Consider the following 16,228-nt stretch of genomic DNA (forward strand, 5'->3'; position numbering starts at 1 on the left):
CCTGCTGCTGCCTCTGTCCTCAGCACGGCAGCGCCTCAGCACATTTATTATGCTTAACAAACATATTTAACCTCTAACTGAAAAATAGTAAATCCAGTGGCTGACCGCCCCAGCCATTAACAGGAAGTCTAAGTTCTTAATCAGCCATTTTGAGACTATCTATCTCTGATATATATCTCTTGAGAACCCTTCAAAGTCATGACCTGGTACCCCACAGCGTCAATGGCTAGACAGTCATGCCATAGAAGCCAGGCTACAAATTCCCATTTTCCAAGAATCCCTTGGCTGATGGTCCTGTCACGTCTGGGTGTCTCAGAATTGGACAAAATTCAGAGCTGGGAGGCCACAGGCGACGAGACAGGAGACTCGAGGCTTGCTGGGAGGATTTTTACTTCTTATCAGCAACAATTATTCCTGCAAGCTGCTTTTTTTTTCCAGTGGAAACGCTGCCCTCAGCTTTGTCAACAAGATTTCTGGGCTGATTACTGCTCTCAGGGTAACAGGCAGGAGGCCCCATCGTCGCTGGAAAGTGTGGGCAGCCCCAGGGGCTGGTGAGGCACACAGGGAGTCAGTCCCATCTTGAGACACAACACCAATCTCTCGGGTTTGACAGTTGAGGGAAACTGAGGCCCTCAGAAGGAAAGAGACTAATCTAAGGCTACAGAACAAGACAGTGTTTCCTCCCCACCCCTCCTCACCCCACCCCCTGGCCTAAGAATAATGCGCCATACATAGGATGGGGTTCATTCTTTAAGGCGGTTGTGGGAAGGCACCTGTAAAAGCCCTGATTACAATGTCGTGAACAATTGATATCAACCCGGCTCATACAACAAATACTGAGAAATAGAAAGGTGGCTGAGGTCTACACACTCTCCTCCATCTCCATACACACAGCTCTTGGCTTCAGCCTTCATAGCCAGTGGGCAAGGAGTCAGGATTGCTAGAAGCCACGGAGACGGGAAGAAGCTACACCTGGCCTGATCTTCCTCCATGTGGGCCCAACTTCCCAGGATATCCAGGTGGGAGCTTCTCAGGGATGTCTGGTATAGGTCAAAGTTGGTGGGAGAAGGGGGATTTCCCCCCAGTGACTTGGAGATCAAGAAATAAAAACTAGATCAACCCCAAGCATATAGGGAAATCCGGACTCCTGTGAGTATCTAACCCTGCAATTGCTGATTTAGCTGAGAGCTAAATTCGTCTTTGTTTTTTAAAACAACATCAACAGTAAAAATTCACTGCACAGTAGATACAATGGTTCTTCTTTTGAGACATCCCCTGGTGGGGTGAGGGCCTGCTGTGCACTCCTTTAATCCCTGCAGTTGGGAGGCCGAGGCAGGTGGATCTCTGTAAGTTTGAGGATAGCCTGATCTACAGAGCCAGTTCCAAGACAGCCAGGGCTACACAGAGAAACCCTGTCTCAACAAAACAAAGCAAAGCAGAAACAACACTACACAAGGCATTCCCAAGCCCAGCTTTGGGTGCCCTGTGCCTCTTTCTCCAGGCTGGGATGCTTGCAGAAGTTCTGGAGGCTGATTCATTGGCGCTCAGGAAGAAGCCCGAATATTTGGAGGTCCTTGGCTCCCTGCCCTTAGTTGACCCTGGCCAGGTCTGTTTGTTTGTTTCCTTATTTCCCTGCTGAAGATGATGCCACTTCTGTCACTCAGGTTCTTTTTGCATCAGTGACCACGTAATACTCCAGGTCCTTGTGAGTTCTAAGACACTGGCAGCCTGGCCTCTAAAAGCCAGCTGGATACTGTTTACTACCTAATCCCTGTCCCTCAGTGTCCTTCCCTGGCTGCTCATCCACAAATAGTGACACAGCAGTGCTCCACCGTTGGGTCTGCTGTGAGGACCAGAGGAGATGCCCGAAAGGCCATCATCACCACAGAAGCTGTGTTTGCTAGATCGGCCAGAAGAATGAGAGGGGCGGCAGGGTCTAGACTGGGGAGGGCAGGAATCCTACACTCCGCCCTAAGATCTCCATCCCAGATGTTGCTCAGGAAATCACACATTTGCCAGGCTGCTTAAATAACTAGCTAGTCCATCCATTTGCCATGGCTTATAAAACACTGGCTTCTCAGACTGGAGGAAGATGGATCGTTTCTCTCTTTCTAAATAAGCAGAGAAACTGGCCTGTGTATCTCCACAGGAAGATAGGCTTTCCTAGGTTCTCTCCATAAGGAAGATTTTGCTTGTGGTTTATCAGTCGCTACTCTTTACTAACCCCTGGTCAAAATCTGGCATCTGTCCCCTTTCACACCTCTGTCCTCACCACAGAGGGACTGAATTCATGCAGGCCCCCAGCTGTCTCCCTGTCTGCTATGAGGACACAGGTGACCTTCACCCTATTCCTGCCCACCACACAGGGAAAGGCAAGTCCCAGGGGCTGGAGCTGGGAGGTAACCATCAGAGATGTGGTACCCTGAAACCCTGACTGCCCCGGGTCCTAGAAGATCCTGTCAGAGGGCCTAATGCCGGCTGCAGTGAGACCTTCACTGGCTTTTCATTCATTCTAGGTGGGACAGGTTCTGAGGCCTGCATTGGAATCAGTGAGAGGCTCCAGGCTTCTCTGAGATAAGTAGGCGTGACAAGGTCCAGCTCCCATGAGGGACCAACTGGGTCCTTAGTGAGGAGAGAGGTGTCACCATGTGTCCAAGCAGCTTCTCAAGGCCTGGGCCAAGTGGAAGAACCTCAGCCTTAGAGGACACCAGCAGTCACCCCAAGCAACACCAGCTGCACCCCAAGCAACACCAGCTGCACCCCAGTTTTGGTTAGAACACCCCCATACCTTTCATTTGCCCAAGCGCTTGTCATCCTTGTGTGTAGATCCCTCTAGGGACCCACTGGAGGGCAAGGAGGCAATGACGTTTCTTCTTAACCTCACAGTGGTGTACACTGGGTTCCGTTACCTTATGTTTGTACTGGGGACTGAAACTACAGCCTTGAGCATGCCACACAAGCATTGCACCACTGAGCTATCTCCCTGGCTGCTACTTGATTGTTTGTTTGGTTGTTTTTTTTTTTCGAGACAGGGTTTCTCTGTGCAGCCCTGGCTGTCCTGGAACTCATTCTGTTGACCAGGCTGGCCTCGAACTCAGAAATCTGCCTGCCTCTGCCTCCCAAGTGCTGGGATTAAAGGCGTGTGCCACCACTGCTCCGCTTGCTACTTGATCTTTGACGGTGACTTCTGCCTAGCCTTAGCACCCACTACAAGACAAAGCTGGCCCTAGAAGCTGGAAGTATACAATGGGTGTGATGTAGCTCTGGACTTCTTGAAGCTTATGGTTCACAGGGGGTGACAAATAGGACCCCTTGATTGAGGGTGGCATGTTATAGAGCAGGCAGGTAAGCACAAGAGAGGATAAAACCATGTAGGGGAGCCCCTGGCCTCATCTCCACGGGATGTGGTATAGACCCAGAGCCCTAAGGGAATTCTCATAGAACCATTAGTCACTGAGCTAGGAGGGTGAGGCAGGGGAGAGAGAATACTAGAACGCTGCAGCCCAGCTCGAGGCCAAAAGGAAAAAAAAAAGGTTTCATGAGAGATTATCAAAAGAACAAATGGTTTAACAAGGGCGGACGTAAGCTGGAGAAAAGGCAGCTACACATCCCCAGTCAACTCTTCTTCCATTCATCAAGTTGTCCCGAGTGGCGAGATATGGTTGCCGGGCACAGGAAGCACAGACACCTCCCAGTTTCCAGATCTCCAAGTCTGCCTCTGCTGGGCCTCTCAGCCTACCCTGCCCTCTCGGCCAACGAGCCACCTCCTTGTTGCCAGGAATCACGTGAAGGAAGCAGTCGGGTGTGAAAATATACAGCGCTCACAAACAACGGACATCACGGGCAGGGGTGGCAGGCTGTCTATAAACATATGCCAACCCATATAGAGACCAGATGTACAAACTCACTGGTGGTCCACAGCCAAGCCTCATCTTACCCTCAAAGCTCCAAGGGAAAATAATGCTTGAATTAAATGTATCAAGCCAAATACTTTTGTGTGTGTGTGTGGGGGGGGGGGGTCTCCCAGGGCCACAGGATGGTAGGAAAGATCCTTGCCCAACTCCTGCCCATTGGGTATCTTCCTGTTCCTCTCAGGAGAGAGGAGTTAGCCCCTGGGTCCTGGGAAGAATGGCTTTTCTCTCTTCTAGTAGTCAGTAACCTGCTGCCCACAAGCAGGGACCTAAGCAGACGGTGGCTCTTGGTCAGCTTCCCCCGCTGAGCCCAGCCGCTGAACCGTAGGCCCCTTGAGGCGGAACGCCCCATGTCTTCAATTTGCCAGTAGAACAAACATCATGGAGAAGGTTGTGAAAGAGCCACTCAGAGCCCCGCTCCACAAAGGACTAGAGCAGAAAGCATGGTGTGCTTAGCCTGCCCCTGCTCCCGCACCCCCATTGCCTGCTGTCCCCTGGAGCTAGGCTTTGGAGAGAGGAAGTGATGATGACCAACCGTGCTCTCTCACTACCATCTTCCCTTCCAGGCCGGCTTCACCCCATCACCGTGTACCTGGAGCCGCTGCCAGCTGAGCATCCAGTGCGCAGCTTTCTAGGCTAGGCCAGTGGCCATGATCCTTCCTGCCCCTGGGAGGAGAGGTGGGTGACCCCTCCATCCACTGTTTCCCCTTCTATCCCAGAACTCCTCCTGACCTGAAAAACAGTTCCGTAGCCGGGTTCTGGATTGAAGTTTAACAGAGACAAAAATAATTCTCCCGAGTGAGCTATTTTCTGCCCGGCTTTTGGAATAATAGCTCAGGGTGACAGGCAGTGGGGGGTAGAAGCTGGCCATGGGCCACCAACCTCTTAGGCCCTTTTCACAAGCCCACTGCCTACTGCCTCTGAAGCCAGGCTTTAAAGAGACGTAGCAGCTCAGTAGTCAGCAGAACCCAGTCGTGACTGTCTATCAGCACCTGCTGCCACCTGCCACCACCTGTAGACTGGGTACAAAGTGACAGTCCGGCCCTGTGGGAGCCAGGGATGGTAGGTCTCCATGCATAGCTCTTGCTCCTACAAAGAGTCTCAAGTAAGCTCTACAAATCTCACATGACCGTGGAATCGGCTGAGATAAAACACTTCCAAATGTGTAATAAAAACCGCCAAGCTCCATCTGTAGGAACGTTAGCTGTTGCTTGACTATGATTCTCCCAGGCACTGAAGGGGAGGACCAGATCTCAGGAAGAAGGCAGCAGCGAAGAAAGACACGTTTAAGGATCAGAGGAGCGTGGTCAGCTCTCTGCCGGCTCTCTGGAGCGCCAAGACCAGCTGGGGAAAAGCTGATGCAGAACAGGGCTTGGGAGTGGAGCTCAGTGCTGGACCACAGAGTCCCAGGTTCAATCCCCAGCCCCAGGCTCAGGCACAGAGGCCCTTTGTAGTGTATGCTGAGCAGCAGGTTTATAACAAAGCTCCATTGTCTGTGTGGTTTTGTTTCATTTTTGCCTTGCACCTCTTTCTTTAACTGTTTTAGCTCCTTGTGGTTTCACTTGCTGCTTTCTTTGTTTATTTGTTTGGTTGAGACAGTATCTTATGTAGTCCAGCCCGGCTTCTAAGTCCCTGCATAGTCAAAGATGACCTTGAACTTCTCATCTCCTGCTTTCCTTTCCCACGTGGTGGGATTACGGGTGTGTGCCACCAAACCCAGTTTATGCCATGCTGGGGAGTCAAACCCAGGGCTCTGGGCATGCTGGGCGAGCACTCTACCAACTGAACCACACCCCTGGCCTTGTTAGCTTTTTAAAAACTTTCTCTTGATGACTTTCTCTCTGATGCTCATGGGGGACCACTGACTAGAGAGATAGAACAACAGGGAGGGGGAAATGGAGGGACTCCAGGTGTCACCTGAACTCTCTCCTGATCGCTCACCACAGACAGGGGGGAGGGGAGGGTCTAGCCTCTACTCCTCTAGGGAGCGGCTTTCTCTGACTTGCTCTGTGCAGCACTCACTGTGGAGAGTGCCAGAGAGCCCAGAGGACCTCCTGGCCCTGAATTCTGTTGCTTATGCCCCTCACCCACAGAGATTGCAAGTTTTAAAAATTCATTATCAGCTGGGTGGTGGCGGCCCACTCCTTTAATCCCAGAAACAGGCAGATCTCTGTGAGTTCAAGGCCAGCCTGGTCTACAGATTGAGTTCTAGGACAGCCAGGACCACACAGTGAAACCCTGTCCTGAACCTTGCATCTGACCCCCCCTACCAAAACAAAAATCATTATCTTTAAAAACAGAGAGATTTCGACTGATAGAAAGTGCTCGCCATGCGTAAGTACCAACATTTGGATCCTTAGCATTCATAAAAGCCAGCATGGTGGGTGTTGAGCTTGTTAATCCTGGAGAGGAATCAGTCAGAGATACGTCTCAGCCAAACAGGTGTAGGAGGGACAGAGGACGACACATGAGCGTGACCTCTGACCCACACACATGCACGTGCACACGCACACACACAACCCCATTCCCCATGTGCACTGGAGAAAAAAAGGAAGAGACAGGGAGAGGTGGGTGGGTTTTACTTAAAAACAGAACCAAACCCGCACACTTCATATCTAGCATGTCCAGCTTGCTATAAAAACCTAATTGGATCATGAGGCCACACTGGGCTGTGGCTCCAGCAACACCTTTGCAGGCCTACTGTGGGCCCCATCTGAATACCAGCCGGAAGTCCTTCAGTCTCTCTCACCTCCAGCTTTACTCTCTGGCCTTGGCCCCTGCACCACCCCGAAACACAGCTGAAAGGGCAGTGGCTCTGGAGCCAGCCTACCTGGCTGGGCCCAGTCCCTAGTCCCTCCCTTGTACTGGCTGCCCTCACAATCTCTCTCTCTCTCTCTCTCTCTCTCTCTCTCTCTCTCTCTCTCTCTCTCTCTCTCTCTCTCGGCTCCTGTTTCCTTATCTACGAGATGAGAGAAATCACAGTCCACACCTTCTAAATCAGTGAGGCGTCCATGGGCTAATTCGGGCCAACTGCTTAGTCCCGTGTCTGGCACACGGCGCCTGCTCAGTCACTTTAGGTGCTGGTGACTGTGCCCAGTGGGTATAATCGCTGTGGAAGATTCACCTAAATGTCAGCCTGGGCTTTAAAGGTAGCGTAACCGTGCAAAGAGCTGTCCTTCTCTGGGCCTCTGTGGCTCGGCATAGGCATACTCGGTCTGCCTGCACACAAAGGTATTTGTATCTGATAAGCTTTGTCTGGATAAAGCTGTGCTAGGTAGGACCCTGTGTTGAGTCAGGACTTTTCTGGGATGGGACCTGTTACTGGGGCTCGTAGGAGAAAGGAGGACTCAGCAACTGAAGACATCATCCCAGCATGGTAAGGTCCAAGATCTCCTCGCCCAGGCTGCCCTCGACTATTCAGCCATTTGCCATTCAAGGGGATTCTACTATGGATTTGATTCTTTCTTTTTTCCCAGAATCAGGACATCTGGGGACCTTATCAGGAGACACCTAATTTGAATTATTTCCCTTCACCTCCAGTTTCCCAGGCTGCACGTGGGACTGTAACAAAGGCCTCAGATCTCAAGTGCAGTTCATTAAAATGGAATTTTACCTGAGGCAGCCCCTCCCCCACCCCTGAGCATCATGGCACCCAAGATGTGCGTGTGCTTGCCAAATAGGCTGGGCAGAGGTAACTTCCCATCCCTGGCACCAGGCCGGAAATTCAGAGCCATCTGGAACAAAGAACTCTGCCCCGAAGGTGTTTTCCAGCATCTCCGGGCCAGCTTGAAGCTGTCCTGCTTACTCTGGCCAGACCCCACCGGCCATCTCACCATCTTGTTTCCAAACCTTGTGAACGAGAAGGGGAGGGGGGCCTGAGGTCTGAGCTGAATAACCAAGAACTGCCGTGGGAAGAGGGCTCCTCTCCGGTTTAGAAAGGCCATAATTGAAGTACTGGTTCTTTTGTAGTAACTTAATGACTTTGGGCAGAAAAGTCAACCTCTTAATCCCTTTGAATCTCCATTTCCTCTTCATAAATCAGAGTCATAAGCAAGGGAGGGATATATAAAAAAAGCATCTGATACAGAGCCTGGAACATGTTAAATTTTACTAACCTTTGGTTACCATGACTTTCAGCCATTATATAATATGCTAACCTCATAAGGGTCAAAGGTTGCTGTCAGGAGAGAGATGCTGGGTGGAGTCGGGGGTGTGGGCAGCATGGGGGGCGGGAAGACAGTCGGGACCTGGCTTTAGTTAAGCCTGGCTTGGGCCTGGCATCCAAGGTGAGTGAGGCTCAAGGCACAGGTACTTGTCTGCTCTGGGAATCGACAGGCACCGACTGGCTGGAGTAATTACAGACTTGACTGACAGCTAGGGTGGCCCTTGCAACTGCCCAGCCAGCCACATTCTTCAGTCCGGTGGGTGGGTGGCTAGGTGGGCAGCTGACTGTTTATGTATCTACCGGGATGCTGGATACTTAATAACTCCTTTCCGCAGTATGCCCAGGCAGGCTGTTCAACATTGAGAGCACTTGGCTCCTTTCCCTGTGGCAACTTCTCAGCTACCCCCATCTCAGCCCTCCGGCTGCTTCCAAGTCGATAAGTAAGAAAGCTAAAGAAACAAGGTCAGACTCGCAACAACTGACCAATGAAGCATCTCTCTTTCCTGGCATTTCTCGAGCAGCTTAGAAACTCTACAAGGCATCCCATCATAGCCCTATCCTCAGTGCTACCTACGAGTAGTTACTGCGGAGGGGTCACACATTCCGTGTCATTGTCTCAAAATTTACATTCAAGGGAAACGTGTGCTTTCCCCAAAGCATTTGACAAAAACGCAACTCAGTAGGTATTGCACGAACATCTAGTGTAGTCTCGGTGCTAACATTAGACTCTGGGATGAGCTAAAGTGTGGTGAGATTTTAGTAAGCATGCAGACGTGGGGTCAATCCCTCATCCGTTGCTGACGGAAGGCCAGAAACTTAAGACTTTGGCCATACTTAGAGGTCAGGCACAGAGGTCTCAGGATGCCTGGCCCACCTGTCCACAGTGACTCAGACAAGCACCCCCACCAGCCAGAAACCAGGGCCATGACAATACCACCGTAGCTAAAAGTGGCTGCATAAACTTGTCTAGAACAATTCTGTCATTTTGGAGATGAAGTCGATATTGAGTATTGAAAACCAGGGGGGAAAAAGGGACCTTCTATTCACAACCAAAGGGAGAAGTTCGAGGTCTGTCTGTCTGTTTGTCTGTTTGTCTGTCTGTTTGTTTGTTTGTTTGTTTGTTTGTTTTTAATATCAACTCCAAACGTGGGATCCTGCGTGGACCAGTGATGCCTTTAGATGAAGCAGGAAGCAACCATATTATCATTTCACAGTAGCCCTGAACTGAAAACAACGCAGAGGTCTGTCCACAAGAGGGAGGACACACAACGTGTGGCATTTTAACAACGGAACGCTCGATCGCAGCGTTAACTAATGTGTGTCAGTGTGGAAGAGCACGTGGGTCCCGTGAAAAGGCATGTGACAGAGAATGGTGTGTAAACAGCCCCGACGCCATGCGACCCAGCACCGTACACTGTCTCAAAAACACACGTGGAAACTTAGAAAAGAAAGCAAGGAATAACAAACCCAAAGTTACCTCACCCTAGGGAATGACGAGAGGGCTCTGGTAACCAGGGCAAGACCAAGTAAGTGCTGGTTAAGAGACTGTATAGTCTGGGGAGAAGGCACAGTTGGTAAAGTGCTTGCTCTCCCCAAAGCAGGAAGACCTAGTTTGATCTCTGAGTGTCTGCGAGTTGTAATCCAAAGTGGGAGATGCAGACAGACAGAACCCTGAGGCTCACTGCCAGTCTAACTTAATTGAGGAGCCCCAGGACTGGATGGAGTCCCTAAGGTTAACACCAAAAGTTGTCCTCTGGTCTACACGCCTACACACACACACACACACACACACACACACACACACACACTCACACACACACACACACACACATACACACACTCTCATACACACACACACACACAAACACACACACACACAAACACACACACACGCATGCACACATTAAATCTTTTCACATTATTGATTGATTGATTGATTGTGTGCGTGTGTGTTCACCACAACAACATAGATGTGGACTGCAGAGGACACTTGTGGTAATGCATCGTCCCCCTTCTGTCATATGGATTCTGGGGACTGAACTCAGCTTGTCAGTCCTGGTAGCAAGTGCCTTTACCCCGTGATCCTTCTTGTCAGCCGAGACACGCATATACTTTAAAAAGTAAATGCTCTACTCCTAACTTGGGTGGTTAGTATAGTTGCATACCATCTGTAAACATGTTATATATACTCTTGAATGATATTATTTCTCAATTAAAACAAAACAAAACAAAACACAAAAGACGATTGAAAAGCTCGGCGATGCTCCCAGGTTCCTTGTCTCACGCTTGGCAGAATGAGAAACCAGTTTACCACATCTGCATTCAACCATTCCTGAGGTCCCACAGGATCTCTCACAATGAGTTTCTGTGCTATCAATTTGGATTGTTGTTGTTTTATATCCCGGCCTCGATTTCCCCTCTTTCCTCTCCTCCCATGTGCTATCAACTTAGAAACATTCATTATAACCTTTCTTTTACTGTTAAATTCCCGGTGCCTTAGCCCATGTCCACCGAGCAACTGTAGGAGCTTTTCAGAAGTCTACTCTGCCAGGCACTTGACTTTCCACTGTTAGTTCTCAGTAATTCTGCAGCTTGGCTATGATGGCCCTCAGTTTACTGATAATGAAACAGGAATTTGGAGGGATTAAGAAATTTCCCCCCCCCCATGGGTCCCACACAACTGGAACAGGGGCGATCCCAAAGGCTGTTGCCTATATTATACATGGGATATGTTCTTCTAGCTTGGCTGCCTTCAGTGGGAGAGGAAGTGCCAAGCCTAACAGAGAATACCCAGGGGACCCCCACCTGCTCAGAGAAGGGGATGGGGGTGGAGGGAGGATTGTAGGAGGAGGTGAGGGGTGGGGGGGAAGTGAGTGGGATGTAAAGTGACTAAGTAAAAAAAATTAAATTAGAAAAAAATAAAAAAGAAATTTGCCTCCAAAGTCATTAACTAGAATGTGACCAATTCACAATTCTGCCTCTATTTCTCCTGCCCTTCCCAGCTGCTAGCCCAGCCTCAAAGCCTCCTGCGTGCTGGAGGACACTGTTGCCTGTTAATGTCAAAGGTAAGCGAGTTAATGAGCTCAGGAACTCAGCACAGGGCCTGACTGGAGATCTCAGAACAGGCTGGAGTCCATTTCTCCAGGCACGAAAGCTCTCGGGGGTCAGGAGCCTCAGAGAGTCAGTGGGAGCAGGGTGGGGCCAGATAAGGAAGAACAGCACAGATGAGCTGATGGGACAGTGGCCTCTTTAACCTGTTCACCTAGCACTCCACAGCTGTTTGAAACGGAAAGAGGATTCCTTCTACCCTTCCGGGGCACCTGAGTATCGCCGAATTCTGTGCAATTTTTGCATGACGCTAAGTTTCTTTGATGCTTCTGAAATGGGATTTGTATCTAAGACCAGGACAGAGGCACAGAAGTCGGAAGGAGACTTCTGAGACACTACCATCCCCTGAACAACCTTTGACCCAGGGAACTTAATGCTCAGGTCAGCTTGTTCAAACTAGTGAGTGAATCTGACCCCACAGCTCACACACACTGATTACGAGCCTATAACACGGAAGCCAACGGCACTAAGTGTCTGCGACTTTACTGGGAACGCAGAAATGTAGAGTTCCTGGGAGTAACTACTGTAATTTCAGCAGTCCTGACTCTCTGTCTTCACGTTGCAACTCTGCTAAGCCTCAGTTTTTCCATTTGTAGAATGGGCACAGGAATTCTTCCTTCTTAACACGAAAGACCAGGAGGCTGTACCTACTAAGCACATAGCATCGGGTATCTAGGGCCCAGTGGGCCACTGTTCCTAGAGTTATGGTTTCAGCACCAGCAGGTGGCACACACTAGTCCTGTCACCAGCAAAGACTTGAGAGCTCCATAGTGTCTGGAATGTCACACCATGCAGAATACCTTAAAGGTTCGGCTTGGCATTGGAAGAGCAGCGAGAAGCAGTAGCTTCCCGGGAACGGGAGCTTGGTGCTGCCCAAACTCTACTTTCCCGCTGGTACAGCTGCCTACACCCTGCTAACGACAGGACCCTCCCCTGTGCAGAATGAAGACTTTGTGCGGCATCTGGTTCTGAGAACACTGCTTACTTTATTCTTTGGCACGAGACCTGCAGGGCAGGTTCACAGAAGCGTGGCACACACTGAGACTCTCACAGCGCCCTCTGCTTCTTCCTCTAGCTTCTGCTGTTTGCCCACTAGCCACCCTGCCCTCCCCTAGCCAGCTCAGTAGGGAGGGGGGGTTCTCACCACCTCCCCACTCTGTACAGGCAGGCAGGACTTGCCAAGAGGTCCCTCTCCCTCTTTTCATTAATAGTGATGAGAAAGAATGACTTCCGGCTTGCCAGAGTAAACAGTCACCCCACAGTCATGGAGGCTCCCCTCCCCTGTGTCCTACGCCCTAATCACTCACACACTCGGCCTCTGGGGACTCTCCAGAGAGGATGCCCTGAGTATCTGAACCACGAGGCCCAGGACTCAAAGGGAGGGCAGTTTCTCTTCCACATGTCACTACCATAGGATGAGGTCGCTGCCACCAACACCTATAGCTTAGGTTGAGCAAGATGTGTCTGTCCCACCCTGAGCCATTTCTCCAACAATCAGAGACAGGAAGCTCTAATGCTAGCATCCAAGGGTGGCAGTTCTATGCCCGACTTGGTAGCTTTGCCCCAGCTCTGCTTCCTGTCTTGACTGTCATTTTCCTGGATCTTGATTCTAGTTGACCTGTGCCCTTTATCTACAAGGATGAGATCTGAATGCCCTTCCCTTCCTGGTTGTCTACTCTCATTAGAGAGGGACTTCTTTTGGACATGGGAGAGTCCCCAGAGGTCTGGGAAGCTGGAGGGACCAAGAAAGCAGCTATAGGAAACAGGAAAGAGGAAGCATGCGGCCAACTCTTAGTTTAACTCTATCCCAGTTCCCTTGGGGAAGCTAAAGAAGAGCTGGCAGGTCTTCTTGTCCCTTTCTGAGCTGCCGTGGCACAGGAAAAACCAAAGGTAAGGGCAGGATAAGGACAAGCAAAGGACAAAAGAAAGTCATTTCAGCGGTAGGCTGAGTCTGGAGATGAGGTGTCCAGGGGCGTTGCTACCCTTAAGGAAGGCCTGGGATTGGCTGACCAGGCCAGGGATTGGCTGACCAGGCCAGGGATTGGCTGACCAGGCCAGAGAGTGGGCTGAGGTGTTGTGATTGCCCTTGGGATCAGGCTGCCCCACGTTCACCTCAGCCTCAAGTCTCTCCCGACCCTCTTGTCCCTTTATCACTCCGAGTGACCTCTCCTGGGTTTGGATGGTAAGGTATCCAGCTTACTCTGGTTTGGGTTTATGTCTTGGCATAGCCACACACAAAACCCCCTTCACTCACTCATGAGAAACCCAGTTTAGATAATAAATCATAAGTCGCTCTGTGCGTGCGTGTGTGTGTGTGTGTGTGTGTGTGTGTGTGTGTGTGTGTGTGTTCATCGGGCAATGACATGAAGCAATGTTAAGGACAAACAGGAGAGAAGTGTAATTAAAAGTGAGGTCCTGGTAGTCGAAAGCTGCTGCCAGGCTGGCTGCAGCCCAGTCAGAGCCTCCCGAACTGAAGAGCAATGGAAGACAGTGCCAGGGCTGCTGTCCCTTCTGGAGGTTGATTTGGAGGCTGAATCGAGTCAAACAGATCTGCTTTGCTGGCATCTCTTGGGACAGGGGGCTGCCACCATGCTGGGACACACAGAAGGCTCTCAGTCGAATATGGCCATGTCCTTATTCCCTCTACCTGCACCCCAAATGAATTCACAACAGTGGCAAGCAGAAGCCCACGATCCAACTACAAATTAGATCCTGGCACCCCAGCCTTGCTTAGCTGCTGTGTAGACGGTAGGAGCCAAGAGGCTGATCTCAGACAATTTCTAAGATATAGGATGCAACACTCAACAGCAGCATTCTCCTGTCTTGGGTGACTTCTCGGTCTACCTATTTAGACCCTAGGCCTTCCTCTACTGAAAGCCTAGGATTTGCACATCTACAATCTGTGCTTACGGCAGAGGGCCAGGGGGTCTCTAGGGGCTTCCCAGGGGATTCAGTCCCTCCAAGAGATCAGTTCAGAGGTGGGCGGGGGAGGGAGACTAATAGATCATGTTATAAATAAGTAGAGCCCAACGCACCAGGGCCGCTAGAGTATACGCAGACTTATGACTGTGCCTGGAGAAGAGTGGGGGTCGGCTAAGCTGCCCCACTTTCTTCCTTTCTCTCCTTTCCCTTCTCTATCTTGGTCAGGAAGCAAATCACAGTTGACCAGGAGTACTGACTGGGGATTCCTACTTTTTGCAGTTTGAAGCAATGTCCCTGTTGTCCTCCCTGTGTCCCTCACACAAGGTAGAAAAGGCTACGGGTCACCTATTTCTGCTCAAGGGGTCTCTAGTATCCAAAACAAAGGCAGACACTTTCACTCCTACTGTCTCCTGTTCTGGCTGCACACACTATTCTCTCCAGTCTTCAGCTAGAGAAGGAATAGAGATGGCCCCCAAATATAAAAACCCTTAGTTTACAGAGTTGACGGTCCTGGGTCCAGACAACTGCTCTCTGCCCCTCAGAAGTCCACTCTTCCTCCCTAGCCTGGGGAGAGCATTCCTTGCATTTTCTGCTCCCTCGGCCTTCTGATTTCTCCTGCATGCCTGCCTTACGGGACAAGATGGGTACCTGACAAGGTAGAAATGGAACCAGTGCCTGGTAACTCCACAGTACTGGGATGTGCCTCTAGTTCTTAAGAATAGGAAGAGGTGAGGATTTACCACAAAGCCACTGTCTCTTCGTGGCCATCTCCTGGAATCATCCCTTGCCCATCAGCCTTTGCTGACATTCCCCCCCCCCCCACCTCCTGTGTCATGAAGAAGATGGCTTTCCTCGGGGCATCGAGGCAGACCTGAACTCTGTCCAAGGGAACATTTGCAATGCCCAGAAAATGCCTGCCCAACTGCTTGCCTAGGCTCTGGCCCCTCTTACCGCTGCTGGGCCCAGACAGGAGGCTGACTCATTCACCACAAAGAGGAGGAGGAGGAGAAGGAGGAGGAGGAAGAGGAGGAGGAGCAGAAGGAGGAGGAACAGCAGGAGGAGGAGGGTTGCTCAGACTCAGAGAGCCAAGGCTCCCAGAGCCCAGGCAGATTCAGCCTCAGGTAGGGGATAGTCATAGTGGAGACAGTGGACTTGGAGATCACACGCAGATCCTACCTAGATTCGCCTCTTGCATCCAAGTCCCTTCACTCTCCAAACAGAAACTAGTCCTTAAAACCCCTTTCTCAATTTCCACGCTCACCCTCGAGTCCCTCTGGACATCTGTGGACAGGCTCTCCTGAAAGAGAAACCTAGCACACTGGTCTCAAAGCACCGGCGGTTTTAGAAAGGCAAGCACAAAAGGAAAAAACTCCATATAAAAGATTCCACTCCACTATCACTGGTGATCACACATGGCTCCGCGAAGTAATAAACAGGCTCTACACACTCCACCTCCAGAGACCTTAGCACCATCGACAGCCAATCACTCCCTTCTTACTCCTCCACTCCAAGTCAAAGCGCCCGTCCCAGGAAAGAAACAAACGCTTCTTGTTGTCCAGCGCTGAGCACCCTCCTAGCTAAGGACTCCCACGCTGAGCCGCCTGAGCATCGCGGAGGTGGCTGTCCCCTCGCCAGCCTCGTACGAACTTCAGCTTTCTCAGACTTGGGTGCCCTCTCAGAGTCCCAACCTCATGGCACCACAGCCCGGATCTCAGTCGCCAACTTTGCTTTCCGAGTCTTGGACTCTAGCGCTTGCACCCGAACGCTGAGACCTCTAGATCCCAGACGCCTGCCCCGGGTCTAACCACTCACCCAGAACCCCCTTCCCCCTGCACCCCGATCCGCACCTGGTCTGGCGGTGGACACACAGCTCGGCGCTTCCCGTGCTTAGGGCTCGGCAGCAGCTTTTTGACAAGCAGAGACTGCTCAGCACCTGGCCCCGCCCCCGCAAGGCCCCGCCCCCGGACCGCCCTGCCCCTCAACCACGCCCACTAAGTTCAGTCCTCTGAAGCCCTGAAACTTTCTTGACTTGGAATCAACCACTGCACTGTCGCCTTGGAGGCCCTGCCTTGTGAGGGGCTCCAGGACCGCCAGCCACAGTGCAGCACAGGCGTCTGCCTTC

General features: G+C 51.1%; 1 protein-coding gene across 1 annotated transcript in view; it reads right to left on the bottom strand.

Moving 5' to 3' along the window:
* The window catches only part of Vdr (vitamin D (1,25-dihydroxyvitamin D3) receptor), a 53,870-nt gene extending 37,855 nt beyond the window's left edge, over positions 1–16,015 (bottom strand). The window contains exon 1 of the mRNA NM_009504.4: positions 15,954–16,015. The gene's annotated coding sequence lies outside the window, so the exon portion shown is untranslated. The remainder of the gene's footprint in view (positions 1–15,953) is intronic.
* Positions 16,016–16,228: the final 213 nt, after the last annotated feature.

Source organism: Mus musculus, chromosome 15 (genome assembly GCF_000001635.26).
Source record: "Mus musculus strain C57BL/6J chromosome 15, GRCm38.p6 C57BL/6J".
NCBI lineage: Eukaryota > Metazoa > Chordata > Mammalia > Rodentia > Muridae > Mus > Mus musculus.